Source organism: Ovis aries, chromosome X (genome assembly GCF_016772045.2).
Source record: "Ovis aries strain OAR_USU_Benz2616 breed Rambouillet chromosome X, ARS-UI_Ramb_v3.0, whole genome shotgun sequence".
Classification (NCBI taxonomy): domain Eukaryota; kingdom Metazoa; phylum Chordata; class Mammalia; order Artiodactyla; family Bovidae; genus Ovis; species Ovis aries.
The window spans coordinates 79,235,225-79,252,025 of record NC_056080.1 but is presented as its reverse complement, the minus strand read 5'-3'; the positions used below and the strand labels follow the sequence as shown (position 1 = coordinate 79,252,025).

Sequence of the window (16,801 nt, the reverse complement as noted above, 5' to 3'; positions counted from 1 at the left end):
GGCTGCTGTTCACCTTGTGGGAACCTGTACTTGTCTTTGGGTTTGGGGTCATGTGTTTGCAAGGCTCTTGGCGGGTGGGGTGAGTGACCCCACTTTCTGCTGAGCATCTTGGGGAGGCCCATGGATCGGTAGTTGCAGGTGCTCAGCTCCTGATCAGAAACTTGTGGTATCCTTGGGGGATCCTTGAGGAGCACCTTCTGCTTCAGGGTGCATAACTCATGGAAGGTGACACCCCCATGGACAGGAGCCAAGGCCCAAGAACCAGTCCATCCTGTGCTTGCCTCGTCATTCAAATCAGCAACCACACTCTTGGCCGAGTGTGTGAAATGTTGCTGCTTCAGAAAAAAGGAACCATGGGGTCCAGACTGAAGACTGTCTGCTGCATGGGCTTCCAGCCTCATTGGGCTCACCCTGTGCCATGTGAATAGCACGGACAGATAGAAAGAACACAGACTCGCAGTTCTCATTTGATTCTTTACTCCTGTGGAGTTCTGCTTTACTTCATCAGACCAGAAATCGACTTTTGATTACAAGAGAGGGCTTTTGAGTGCCCCTAGGGATCTGCCAGCTCAGGGATTTTGTTTGTGCTTGAGCAATGACACCACCCTTATGGCAGAAAGTGAAGAGGAACTAAAAAGCCTCTTGATGAAAGTGAAAGAGGAGAGTGAAAAAGTTGGCTTAAAGTTCAACATTCAAAAAATGAAGATCATGGCATCTGTCTCATCACTTCATGGGAAATAGATGGGGAAATAGTGGAAACAGTGTCAGACTTTATTCTTTAGGGCTCCAAAATCACTGCAGATGGTGACTGCAGCCTTGAAATTAAAAGATGCTTACTCCTTTGAAGGAATGTTATGACCAACCTAGATAGCATGTTAAAAAGCAGAGACATTACTTTGTCAACAAAGGTCCGTCTAGTCAAGGCTATGGTTTTTCCAGTGGTCATGTATGCATGTGAGAGTTGGACTGGGAAGAAAGCTGAGCACCAAAGAATTGATGCTTTTGAAGTGTGGCGTTGGAGAAGACTCTTGAGAGTCCCTTGGACTGCAAGGAGATCCAACCAGTGCGTCCTAAAGGAGATCAGTCCTGGGTGTTCATTGGAAGGACTGATGCTGAGGCTGAAACTCCAATACTTTGGCCCCCTCATGCGAAGAGTTGACTCATTGGAAAAGACCCTGATGCTGGGAGGGATTGGGGGCAGGAGGAGAAGGAGACGACAGAGGATGAGATGGCTGGATGGCATCACCGACTCGATGGACATGAGTTTGACTGAACTCTGGGAGCTGGTGATGGACAGGGAGGCCTGATGTGCTGCAATTCATGGGGTCGCAAAGAGTCGGACACGACTGAGCAACTGAACTGAACTGAATGGGACTGGATGCCATAATCATCATTTTTTTGAATGTTGTGTTTTAAGCCAGCTTTTTCACTCCCATCTTTCACCTTCATCAAGAAGCTCTTTTATTCCTCTTTGCTTTCTACTATTAGGGTGGTGTCATCTACATATCTGAGGTTATTGATATTTCTCCCGGCAATCTTGAATCCAGCTTAAACTGGTACCCAAACAAGTATATGTACATGCATGTTCCCAGGTTGTGCAAGTGGAAAGAGCCCACCTGCCAATACAGGAGGTGTAAGAGACATGGGTTTGGTCCCGGGGTCGAGAAGATTTCCTGGAGGAGAGTATGGCAACCCACTCCAGTACTCTTGCCTGGAGCGTCCCATGGACAAAGGAGCCTGGCGGGTTACCGTCTATGGAGTGACAAAGAGTGGGACACGAGTGAAGCGACTTAACACACACATGTTCATGCAGCACATCCAATAGCCAAAAGTGGAATAAGTTGAGATATCCCTGGTTGCTCAGTCAGTAAAGGATCCATCTGAAATGAGGGAGATCTGGGATCTTGCCTGAGATGAGAAGATGCCCAGGAGCGGGGAACGACTACTGACTCCAATATTCTGGCCTGCAGAATTCCATGGAATGTATATAGTGCATGGGATTGCAAACAGTCGGACACATTGAGAGAGAGAAATAATGGGAGACACACAAAAAGAGACACTGTGAGAGTCACACAGGGACACACATACACAGAGACACACAGTGAAAGGGACACACACACACTGAGAGTTAGCCATGCAAACTGAGAGAGACAGACCAACACACACACACAAACATACTGAGAAAGACACACACATGAGAGAGAGACACACTGTGAAAGAGTCAACACACAACATACAGAGACACAAACACACTGAGAAACACACACACTGAGAGAGAGAGAGACATCCACAGTGAGATGGAGAAATACACACTGAGAGACACACATGCTGAGAGAGTCTTAAACACTTTGAGAGAGTCACAAACAATGAGAGACACAAACAGAGACACATAGAGACACATAATGCAGAGACACACACAGACAGTCATACACATACAGAGAGAGACACACATGCACACTGACACACACAAACTGAGAACCAGATACTCTCACACTGAGAGGCACACACAAAGAGACACAGAGACACACACACTCAGAGAAACAAGCAAACACACACTGAGAGAATGACACAAACACTGAGAGAGACATACACACTGAGAGAGTCACAAACACTGAGAAACACACAGAGAGACACACAGGGACATGCAAACTGAGAGGGACAAACACACTGAGAGACACACACACTGAGAGAAATACACATACAGAGAGAGACACACACACGCATGCTAAGAACCAGACACACTCACAATTCGAGAGACACACTGAGAGAGACACATACTGAGAAAGAGAGAAAAACACACTGAGAGACACACATACTGAGAGAGACACACACAGATATTCAGAGACAAGCAAAATGACAGGGGCACACACACTGAGAGACACCCTCATCCAGGAAGAGACACACACTCCTGAGAGCAAGACACACACACACACACACACACACTGAGGGAGAGAAACTTAACCACAGAGAGTGAGACACACATTCACACACTGAGAGAGATACACACACACACTGAGAGGGAGACACACACAACTTACAGGGAGAGACAAACACATTGAGAAACACATACAGACACCACCAAAGAGACCCACAGCACTGAGGCAGACACACAATGAGACAGAAACACACACATGGAGAGAGAGACACATTGGGAGACACACAAACAGAGACATTGTGAGAGTCACACAGAGACACACACACACAGAGACACACACACTGAAAGGGACACACACACACTGAGAGTTAGCCATGCACACTGAGAGAAAGACAAACACACACTGAAAAAGACACACACAAGGGAGAGACACTCACTTTGAAAGTGTGAACACACAACATACAGAGACACACACACTGAGAGAGAGAGACATCCACACTGAGAAGGAGAAACACACTGTGAGAAACACACACACTGAGAGAAACATACACACTGAGACAGAGACACAAACATTGTGAGCCACACATAGTGACATAGAGTAACACACACAGAGAGACACACACATACACACACACACACACTTAGAGACATACACATACAGAGAAAGACACACATACACAGTGAGAGAGAGACATCCACAATGAGAAAGAGAAACACACACTGAGAGACACACATACTGAGAGACACACACACACACAGACCTAAATAATTAGAGTCACAAACACTGAGAGACACACACAGAGACACATAGAGACAGAAAATAGACAGACAAACACACTGAGAGTCAAAGAGATACAGAGAGAGACATAGGCACACTGACACACACACACTGAGAATCAGACACACTCACACTGAGAGAGACACACACAGAGACACACACACCCAAAGAGAGAGATGTACAAACACTGAGAGAGACACAGACACTATATGAGAGTAGACACACACACTGTGTAAGATTGAACACAAAATATACAGAAACACACATTCATTGAGAAAGACACACACACACACCATGACAGACAGACATCCACAATGAAAGAGAGAAACACACAGTGAGAGACACACACAGACACTGAGAGAGACATACAAACTCAGTCACACTCCATGAGAGACCCACACAGAGAGACATAGAGACACACACACTGAGAGTCATACCCATACAGAGAGACACACACACACACAGTGAAAGAGACATACACAGTGAGAGAGAGTAACATACACTGAGACACACCCAGAGACACATAGAGACACACACTGAGAGATACACAAACTGAGAGACATACCCTTAGAGAGAGAAAACAAAAACACGGACACACACACACACACTGAGAAACACACACACTGAGAGAGAGACAAAAACACACTGAGACACACACACAGAGACACAAAGAGACACGCAATCTTAGAGGACACACACACACTGAGAGACATACACATACAGAGAGGCATACACACACACGCTAACAACCTGACACACTCACAATGAGAGAGACACACTGAGAGAGACACACACTGAGAGAGAGAAAAACACACTGAGAGACACACATACTGAGAGAGACACACAGAGACAGGCAAACTAACAGGGACACACACACTGAGAAACACCCTCATCCAGGAAGAGACACACACTCATGAGCACAAGACACAACACACACGGAGAGAAACTTAAACACAGAGAGTGAGACACACATTCACGCACTGAGAGAGAGACATACACAACTTAGAGGAAGAGACACACACATTGAGAGACACACAAAGACACTACCAAGGAGACCCACAACACTGAGGCAGACACACAATGAGACAGAAACACACACATAGAGAGAGACACACACTGGGAGACACACAGAGACATTGGGAGAATCACACAGAGACACACTCACAGAGACACACACACTGAAAGAGACACACACACTGAGAGTTAGACATGCACAATGAGAGACACAGAAAACACACACACACTGAAAAAACCACACACAAGAGAGAGACACTCACTTTGAAAGTGTGAACACACAACATACAGAGAAACACACACACTGAGAGACAAACACACTGAGAAGAAACACATTGTGAGAGACAAACACACTGAGAGAAACATACACACTGAGAGAGACACGCACTCTGAGACAGACTCAGTAACACATAGAGGCACACACACTGAGACACACACACACACATTGAGACAAACAAATACAGAGAGACACACACACACACACAGAGACATCCACACTGAGAGAGAGAAACAAACACTGAGAGACACACACATTGAGAGAGACTTAAATAATTCGAGAGAGTCACAAACACTGAGAGACACACACAGAGTGACATAGAGACAGACAACGGACAGACACACACACTGAGAGTCATACACATACAGAGAGAGACACACGCACACTGACACACAGACACACACTGAGAATCAGACACATTCACACTGAGAGAGACACACACACTAGATGAGACTAGACACACACATTGTGCAAGACTGAACACAAAACATGCAGAAACACACACTCATTGAGAAAGACACACAGTGCAACAGAGAGACATCCACAATGAGAGAGACACCCACATTGAGAGACACACACACTGAGAGACATACACATACATAGAGAGACACACACACACTGAGACACACACACACACACTGAAAGAGACATACACACTGAGAGAGAGTCACAAAAACTGAGAAACACACACAGACACATACAGACACACAACTGAGAGATACACACACTGAGAGACATTCCCTTACAGAGAAAGAAAAACAAAAACACAGACACACACACACACTGAGAACCAGACACACTCACACTGAGAGAGACACGCATACTGAGAGACACACACAGAGACACACAGAGACATGCAAACTGAGAGGGACACACACATTGAGAGACATACACATACAGAAAGAGGCAGACACACACATGCTAAGAACCAGACACACTCACAATGAGAGAGACACACTGAGAGAGACACACACTGTGGGAGAGAGAAAAACACACTGAGAGACACACATACTGAGAGAAACACACAGAAACACACAGAGACAGGCAAACTAACAGGGACACACACACTGAGAGACACCCTCATCCAGGAAGAGACACACACTCCTGAGAGAAAGACACACACACACACACACACACACACTGAGGGAGAGAAACTTAAACACAGAGAGTGAGACACAAATTCACACCTTGAGAGAAAGAGACACACACAACTTACAGGGGGAGATACACACATTGATAAACACACACAGACACTATGAAAGAGACCCACAACACTGAGGCAGACACACAAGGAGACAGAAACACACATGGAGAGAGAGAGACAGTGGGAGACACACAAATAGAGACATTGTGAGAGTCACACAGAGACTCACACAGAGAGACACACACACTGAAAGGGACACACACACACTGAGAGTTAGCCAGGCACACTGAGAGAGACAGATACACAAACACACACACTGAAAAAGACACACACAGGAGACAGACACTCACTGTGAAAGTGTGAACACAAAACATACAGAGACACACACACTGAGAGAGAGAGAGACAACCACACTGAGAAGGAGAAACACACAGTGAGAGACACAGACAGACACTGAGGGAGCCATACACACTCAGAGTCACAAATCATGAGAGACCCACAGAGAGAGACACAGAGACACACACACTGAGAGACATACACATACAGGGAGACACACACACACTGAGAGACACACCACACTGAAAGATACATACACAGTGAGAGAGCATCACAAACACTGAGAAACACACACAGAGACACATGCAGACACACAACTGAGAGATACACATACTGCGAGATATACCCTCATATATAGAGAAACACAAAACACAGACACATACACACTGAGAACAACACAGACTCACACTGAGAGAGACACACACGCTGAGAGAGACACACACAGGGAGAAAGACATACACACTGAGAGAAAGTCACAAACACTGAGAAACACACACACAGACACATATAGACACACAATTGAGAGTTGCACACACTGACAGACATACCCTTAGAGAGAGAGAAAAACAAAAACATGGACACACACATACCCTTAGAACAAGACAGAGTCACATTGAGAGTGACACACATACTGAGAGAGACACACACATGGAGAGAGACATACATACTGAGAGTCACAAACACTGAGAAACACACACACAGACACACAATTGAGAGATACACACACTGAGAGACATACCCTTACAGAGAGAGAAAAACAAAAAAGAGGACACACACACACTCTGAGAACATGACAGACTCACACTGAGAGAGACTCACACACTGAGAGAGATACACACATGGAGAGAGACATACACACTGAGAGACAGTCACAAACACTGAGAAATACACACAGAGACACATACAGACACAATTGAGAGATACACACACTGTGAGATATACCCTTAGAGAGAGAGAAAAACAAAAACACAGAAACATACACACACGGAGAACAAGACAGACTCATACTGAAAGACACACAAATACTGACAGAGACACACACACTGAGAGACATCCACAAACATGCTAAGAACCAGACACACTCACAATGAGAGAGAGACACACTGAGAGAGAGAAAAGCACACTGAGAGACCCACATACTGAGAGACACACATACTGAGACACACACAGAGACACACAGAGAAAGGCAAACTGAAAGCGACACACACACTGAGAGACACCCTCTTCTAGGAAGAGACACACACTCCTGAGAGTAAGACACACACACACACACACACACACACACTGAGGGAGAGAAATGTAAACACAGAGAGCGAGACACACATTCACACTCTGAGAGAGACACACACACTTAGAGAGAGACATGAACAACTTTGAGGGAGAGAAACACACAGAGACAGCACCAAAGTGACCCACAACACTGAGGCAGATACACAATGAGACAGAAACACCCACATGGAGAGAGAGAGACACACTTGGAGACACACACACAAAGACACACACACTGAAAGGGGCATACACAGAGAGTTAGACATGCACACTGAGAGAGACAGATAAGCACACACACACACACACTGGGAAAGACACACACAAGAGAGAGACACTCACTTTGAAAGTGTGAACACACAACATACAGACACACACACATACTGAGAGACGCACACACTGAGAGACAGAGAGATATCCACACTGAGAAGTAGAAACACACTGTGAGAAACACACACACTGAGAGGAACTTACACACTGAGAGAGACACACAAACTTTGTGAGCCACACATAGTGACACATAGAGACACAAACACAAAAACACACACACAAACACACACACTTAGAGACATACACATACAGGGAGAGACACACACACTGAGAGAGACTTAAATAATTCGAGAGAGTCACAAACACTGAGAAACTCAGAGACCCATAGAGACAGACGACGAACAGACACACATGCTGAGAGTCATACACATACAGAGATACACACACACACGGACACACACACACACTGAGAACCAGACACACTCACACTGAGAGAGACACACACAGACACAGAGACACATACTCAGAGAGAGAGGCACACACACTGAGAGAGAGACACACACACTGAGAGATACCCTGATCCAGGAAGAGACACACACTCCGGAGAGCAAGTCTCACACACACACACTTAGGGAGAGAAACTGAACCACAGAGAGCGAGATGCACATTCACACACTGAGAGAGAGACATACACAACTTAGTGGGAAAGACACATATTGAGAAACACACACAGACACTAACAAAGAGACTCACAACACTGAGGCAGACACACAATGAGACAGAAACACACATGGAGAGGGAGACACACTGTGAGACACACAAACAGAGACATTGTGAGAGTCACACAGAGACACACACTGAGAGACATTGTGAGAGACACACACTGAGAGACACACAATGAAAGGGACACACATGCTGAGAGTTGGCCATGCACACTGAGAGAGACAGACACACAAACACATACACTGAAAAAGACACACACAAGAGACAGATACTCACTGTGAAAGTGTGAACACACAACTTACAGAGACACGCACACTGAGAGACACATACACTGAGAGAGAGAGACAACCACACTGAGAAGGAGAAACACACAGTGAGAGACACACACAGACACTGAGAGAGACAAACACTCAGAGTCACAAACCATGAGAGACCCACACAGAGAGATATAGAGATACACACATTGAGAGACACACACACTGAGTGACATACACATACAGGGAGAGACATACACACACTGAAAGAAACATACACACTGAGAGAGAGTCATGAACACTGAAAAACACACACACACACATACAGATACAAAACTGAGCGACACACACTAAGAGACATACCCTTACAGAGAGAGAAGGAGAAACACACTGTGAGAGACATACACACTGAGAGAAACATACACACTGAGATAGAGACACAAACATCATGAGCCACACATAGTGACACATAGAGACACACACACAGATACACACACACACACACACACTTAGAGACAGACACATACAGAGAGTGACACATACACACACACACTAGGAGAGAGAGACATCCACACTGAGAGAGCGAAACACACACTGAGAGACTTAAATAATTCGAGAGAGTCACAAACTCTGAGAGACAAACAGAGAGACACATAGAGAGACACAGCAGACAGACACACAGTGAGAGTCATACGCATACAGAGAGAGGCACACACACACTGAAACACAAACACACACTTAGAATCAGACACATTCACACTGAGAGAGACACACACAGAGAAACACAGAGACACACACTCTCAGAGAGAGAAGCACAAACACAGAGAGAAACACACTGAGAGGCACACTCAAACTAAGAGTGACACACAACACTATATGAGAGTAGACACACATACTGTGGGAGATTGAACACAAAACATACAAAAACACACACGAATTGAGAAACACACACACACACTGCAAAAGAGAGACATCCACAATGAGAGAAACACATAGTGAGAGACACACACAGACACTGAGAGAGACATACACACTCAGTCACATACCATGAGACCCACACAGAGAGACATAGAGACACACACATTGAGAGACACACATTGAGAGGCACACACTGAGAGACATACACATACAGAGAGAGACACACAAACACTGAGACACACACACTGAAAGAGACATACACACTGAGAGTCACAAACACTGAGAAACACACACAGAGACACATACAGACACACAACTGAGAGATACACACACTAAGAGAAATACCCTTACAGAGAGAGGAAAACAAAAACATGGACACACACACACACTTAGAACCAGAGAAACTCACACAGAGAGACACACATTCTGAGAGAGAGAGAGACAAAAACACACTGAGAGACACACACAGAGATACGCACTCAGAGAAAGAGGCACACACACTGAGAGAGAGAGAGACACACACTGAGAGAGAGAGAGAAAAACAGACTGAGAGCCACACATACTGAGAGACACACACAGAAACACACAGAGACATGCAAACTAACAGGGACACACACATTGAGAGACACCCGCATCCAGGAAGAGACAAACACTCCTGAGCACAAGACACACAAATAAACACACTGAGGGAGAGAAACTTAAAGACAGAGAGCGAGACACACATTCACACATTGAGAGAGATACACACACACTGAGAGACATGCACAACTTCGAGGGGGAGACACACACATTGAGCAACACACAGACACTACAAAAGAGATGCACAACACTGAGGCAGACACAAAATGAGACAGAAACACACACATGGAAAGAGATACACTGGGAGACACACAAACAGAGACATTGTGAGAGTCCCAGAGACACACACAGAGACACACACACTGAAAGGGAAACACACACCCTGAGATTTATCCAGGCACACTGTGAGACACACACACACACACACACACACACACACACACACACTGGGAAAGACATACAAGAGAGAGACACCAACTGTGAAATAATGAACACACAACATACAGAGACACACACACTAAGAGAGAGAGACATCCACACTGAGAAGGAGAAACACACTGTGAGAGACACAGAAACTGAGAGAAACATACACTGTGAGCCACACTCAGTGACACATAGAGACACACACACAGACACACACACACTTAGAACATGCAAATACAGATAGAGAAACAGACACACACTGAGAGAGAGAAACAGACACACACTGAGAGAGAGACACACACACTGACAGACTTAAACACTTCAAGAGAGTCACAAACACTGAGAGACACACAGAGACCCATAGAGACACACAATGAACAGACACAACACACACACTGTTAGTCATATACATACAGAGAGAGAGACTCACGCACACTGACACACAAACACACACTGAGAACCAGACATATTAACACTGAGAGACACACAAAGACACATACACACCAAGAGAGAGGCACACACACTGAGAGACAGACAAATGCACTGAGAGAGATATACACACTGAGAGAGTGTCACAAACCCTGACAAACACACACAGAGACGCATACAGACACACAATTGACAGATACACACACTGAGAAACATACCCTTACAGAGAGAGAAAAAACTAATACGGGCACACACACCCTGAGAAAAAGACAGACTCACACTGAGAGAGACACACACTATCTGAGAGTAAACACACACATTGTGCATGATTGAACACAAAACATAGAGAAACACACCCTCATTGAGAAAGACACACACAATGTGAAAGAGAGACATCCAAAAACAGAGAGAGAAACACACAGTGAGGGACACACACAGACACAGAGAGAGACATACACTCAGAGTCACACCCCTTGAGAGACACACACAGAGAGACATAGAGACACACACATTGAGAGACACACACAGAGACACACAGAAAGGCAAACTCACAGGGACACACATACTGAGGGACTTACACATACAGTGGGAGAAACACGCATTCCTGGGAGCAAACAAACACAGAGACTCAGACACACTCACACTGAGAGATACACACACACTGAGACAGACACACACATTCAGAGACTCAAAACCCACTGAGACACACATGCAGAGACACGCGGAAAGGCAAACTGAGAGAGACACACACTGAGAGACATACACATAAGGAGGGAGAAACACACACACACACCATGAGAACCAGGCACACTAATAATGAGAGAAACACACTGACAGAGAAACACTGAGAGAGATACAAAAACACAATGAGAGAGACACACTGAGAAAGACACACACTGAGAGAGACAGAAAAACACACTGAGAGACAAACATACAGAGAGATACACACAGAGACAGGCAAAATGACTGGGACACACACACTGAGAAACACAATCATGCAGGAAGAGTCACACACTCCTGAGCGCAAGACACACAAAAAGACCTGAGAATCAGACACACTCACACTGAGAGAGACAACACACTGAGACAGACACACACATTCAGTAAGTCAAAACACACTGAGAGAAACACACAGAGACACACAGAGACAGGCAAACTGACAGGACACACACACTGAGAGACACCCTCATCCAGGAAGAGAAACACTCCTGAGAGCAAGACCCGCAAACACTGAGAATCAGACACACTCACACTGAGAGGGTCACAAGCACTGAGAGTCAAAACACACTGAGAGACACACACATACAGTGGGAGAAATACTGACCCACACTAAGAACCAGGCACACTCACAATGAGAGAGACACACTGACAGAGACACACACTGAAAGACACAAAAACACACTGAGAGACACACATCCTGAGAGAGACACACACTGAGAGAGTGTTAAAAACACATTGAGAGAAACACACAGAGAGACACAGACAGGCAAACATACTGGGACACACACACTGAGAGACATACACATATAGCTGGAGAAACACACATTCCTGAGAGGAAACAAACACAAACACTAAGAATCAGACACACTCACAATGAGAGAGACACACACACTGAGAGAGACAAACACATTCAGACTCAAAACACACTCAGAGACACACACAGAGACACAAAGAAACAGGTAAACTGAGACAAACACACACACTGGGAGACATACACGTACACAGGGAGAGACACTCACACACTAACAACCGGCACGCTCACAGTTAGAGAGAATACCAGAGAGAGAAACACACTGAGAGACAGTGGAAAAACACACTGAGAGACGCACACAAACTGAGAGACACACACAGAGACACACAGACAGGCAAACACACAGGGACACATATACTGAGGGACTTACACATACAGTGGGAGAAACACGCATTCCTGGGAGCAAACAAACAAAAACACTGAGAATCAGACACACTCACACTGAGAGAGACACACACACTGAGAGAGACACAAATATTCAGAGACCCAAAACCCCCTGAGAGACACATGAAGAGACATGCAGTGACAGGCAAACTGAGAGAGACACATACTGAGAGCCATAAATATACAGAGGGAGAAACACACACACACTAAGAACCGGGCACACTCACAATGAGAGAAAAACACTGGCAGAGACACCCACTGAGAGAGGTACAAAAACACAATGAGAGAGACACACTGAGAAAGACAGACAGTGAGAGAGACAGAAAAACACACTGAGAGACACACATACTGAGAGACACACACAGAGACACACAGAGACAGGCAAATTGACAGGGACACACACACTGAGAGACACCCTCATCCAGGAAGAGAAACACTCCTGAGAGCAAGACACCCACAAACACTGAGAATCAGACACACTCACACTGAGAGAGACAACACACAGAGACAGACACACACATTCAGAGAGTTAAAACACACTGAGAGAAACACACAGAGACAGCAAACTTAGAGGGACTCACACTGAGAGGCACACACATATAGTGGGAGAAATACAGACACACACCAAGAACCAGGCTTACTCACAAAGAGAGAGATACACTGGCAGAGACACACACTGAGAGAGAGAAAAACACACTGGGAGACACACATCCTGAGAGAGACACACAGTGAGAGAGTGTTAAAAACACACTGAGAGAAACAAAAGGAGACACAGAGACATGCAAACTGACAGGTAGACACACACTGAGACACATGCACATAAAGTGGGAGAAACACACACACAAAGAACCAGTACCACTCACAATGAGAGAAATACACTGACAGAGACACAGAGAGAGAGGAAGAGAGAGCCACAATTAGAACGACACACTCAGAGAAAGGCACACTGAAATAGAAAAACACACTGAGAGACACACTTGCTGAGAGACACACATACAGAGAGACAAGCCCCGAGACACAAAGACACAGCAAACAGACAAGGACACACATACTGAGAGACACCGTCATCCAGGAAGAGTCACACACTCCTGAGCGCAAGACACACAAAAACCCTGAGAATCAGACACACTCACACGAGAGAGACAACACACTGAGACAGACACACATTCAGAGAGTCATAATACACTGAGAGAAACACACAGAGACACACAGAGACATGCAACTTGAGAGGGACACACACACTGAGAGACACACACATACCGTGGGAGAAATACAGACACACACTAAGAACCAGGCACACTCACAATGAGAGAGACACACTGACAGAGACACACACTAAAAGGGACAATAACACACTGAGAGACAAACATCCTGAGAGAGATACACACTGAGAGAGTGTTAAAAACACACTGAGAGAATCACACAGAGACACACAGACAGGCAAACTCACTGGGACACACACACTGAGAGACATACACATACAGCTGGAGAAACACACATTCCTGAGAGCAAACAAACAAAAACACTGAGAATCAGACACACTCACATTGAGAGAGACACACACTGAGAGAGACACACACATTCAGAGACTCAAAACACAATGAGAGACATACAGAGAGACACAAGAAACACGGAAACTGAGACATACACACACACTGGGAGACTTACACATACACAGGGAGAAACACACACACACTAACAACCGGCACACTCACAATTAGAGAATCCCTGAGAGAGATACACACTGAGAGACAGTGAAAAACACACTGAGTGACGCACACAAACTGAGAGACACACACAGAGACACACAGAGACATGCAAACTCACAGGGACACACACACTAAGAGATATACGTATACAGTGGGAGAAACACACACCCCTGAGAGCAAAAAAACACAAACACTGAGAATCAGACACAATGACACTGAGACAGACACACACACTGAGACAGACACACACATTCAGAGACTCAAAACCCACTGAGAGACACATGCAGAGACACGCAACGATATGCAAACCCAGACAGACACATATTGAGAAACATACACATACAGAAGGAGAAACACACACACATACTGAGAACCAGGCACATTCACAATGAGAGAAACACACTGACAGAGAAAAACACTGAGAGAGATACAAATACACAATGAGAGACACAATAAGAAAGACACACACTGAGAGAGTCAGAAAAACACACTGAGAGACACACATACTGAGAGACACACACAGAGACAGGAAAACTGACTGGGACACACACACTGAGAGACGTCCTCATCCAGGAGAGAAACACTCCTCAGAGCAAGACACCAGCAAACCCTGAGAATCAGACACACTCACACTGAGAGAGACACAAGCAATGAGAGAGAGTCAAAACACACTGAGAGACACACAGAGAGACACACAATCTGAGAGACACACACACACTGAGAGACATACACATACAGTGGGAGAAACACACACTCATGAGAGCAAACAAACACAAACACTGAGAATCAGACACACTCACACTGAGAGAAACACACACTGAGAGAGACACACTTCTTGAGAGAGACAAACACAGAGTGTGTCAAAACACACTGAGAGACACACACATACAGAGAGACACACACAGAGACACACAGAGGGGCAAACTCCTGGGACACACACATTCAGAGACATACACATACAGTGGGAGAAACACACACTCCTGACAGCAAACAAACACAAACACTGAGAATCAGACACACTCACACTGAACAGACACACGCACACAGAGACATACACATTCAGAGACTCAAAACACACTGAGAGACTCATACAGAGACAGACAGACACACGCAAAATCAGAGAGACATACACACAGAGAGACATACACATACACTGGAAGAAACACACACACACTAAGAATCAGGCACACTCACAATGAGAGAGACACACTGACAGAGTCACACACTGAGAGACAGAGAAAAACAAAAGAGAGAGACACACTGACAGAGACACTCACTGAGAGAGAGACACACTGAGAGAGAGAGAAAAACACAGTGAGAGACACACATGCTGAGAGACACACATACAGAGAGACAAGGCCAGAGACACACAGACGGAGAAAACTGACAAGGACACACACACTGAGAGACACCCTCATCCAGGAAAAGTCACACACTCCTGAGTGCAAGACAAACACAACTCCTGAGAATCAGACACACTCACACTGAGAGAGACAACACACTGAGATAGACACACACATTCAGAGACTCAAACACACTGAGAGAAACACACAGAGACACAAAGAAACATGCAACCTCAGAGGTACACACACACTGGGAGACATACAAGTACACAGGGAGAAAAACACACACACACTAACAACCAGCACAGTCACAATTAGAGAGAATCCCTGAGAGAGATACACACTGAGAGACAGTGAAAAACACTCTGACTGGCGCACACAAACTGAGAGACACACACAGAGACACACAGACAGGCAAACTCACAGAGACACACATACTAAGAGATATACGCATACAGTGGGAGAAACATATACTCCTGAGAGCAAAATTAAAAAAAAAAGACACCAAACACTGACAATCAGACAAACTCACACTGAGACAGACACAC

At 45.3% G+C, this 16,801-nt stretch overlaps 1 pseudogene; it reads left to right on the top strand.

The window, feature by feature from the left end:
* Positions 1 to 16,801, top strand: part of LOC106992002 (protein EOLA1-like) — a 28,896-nt pseudogene that overhangs the window by 2,132 nt on the left and 9,963 nt on the right.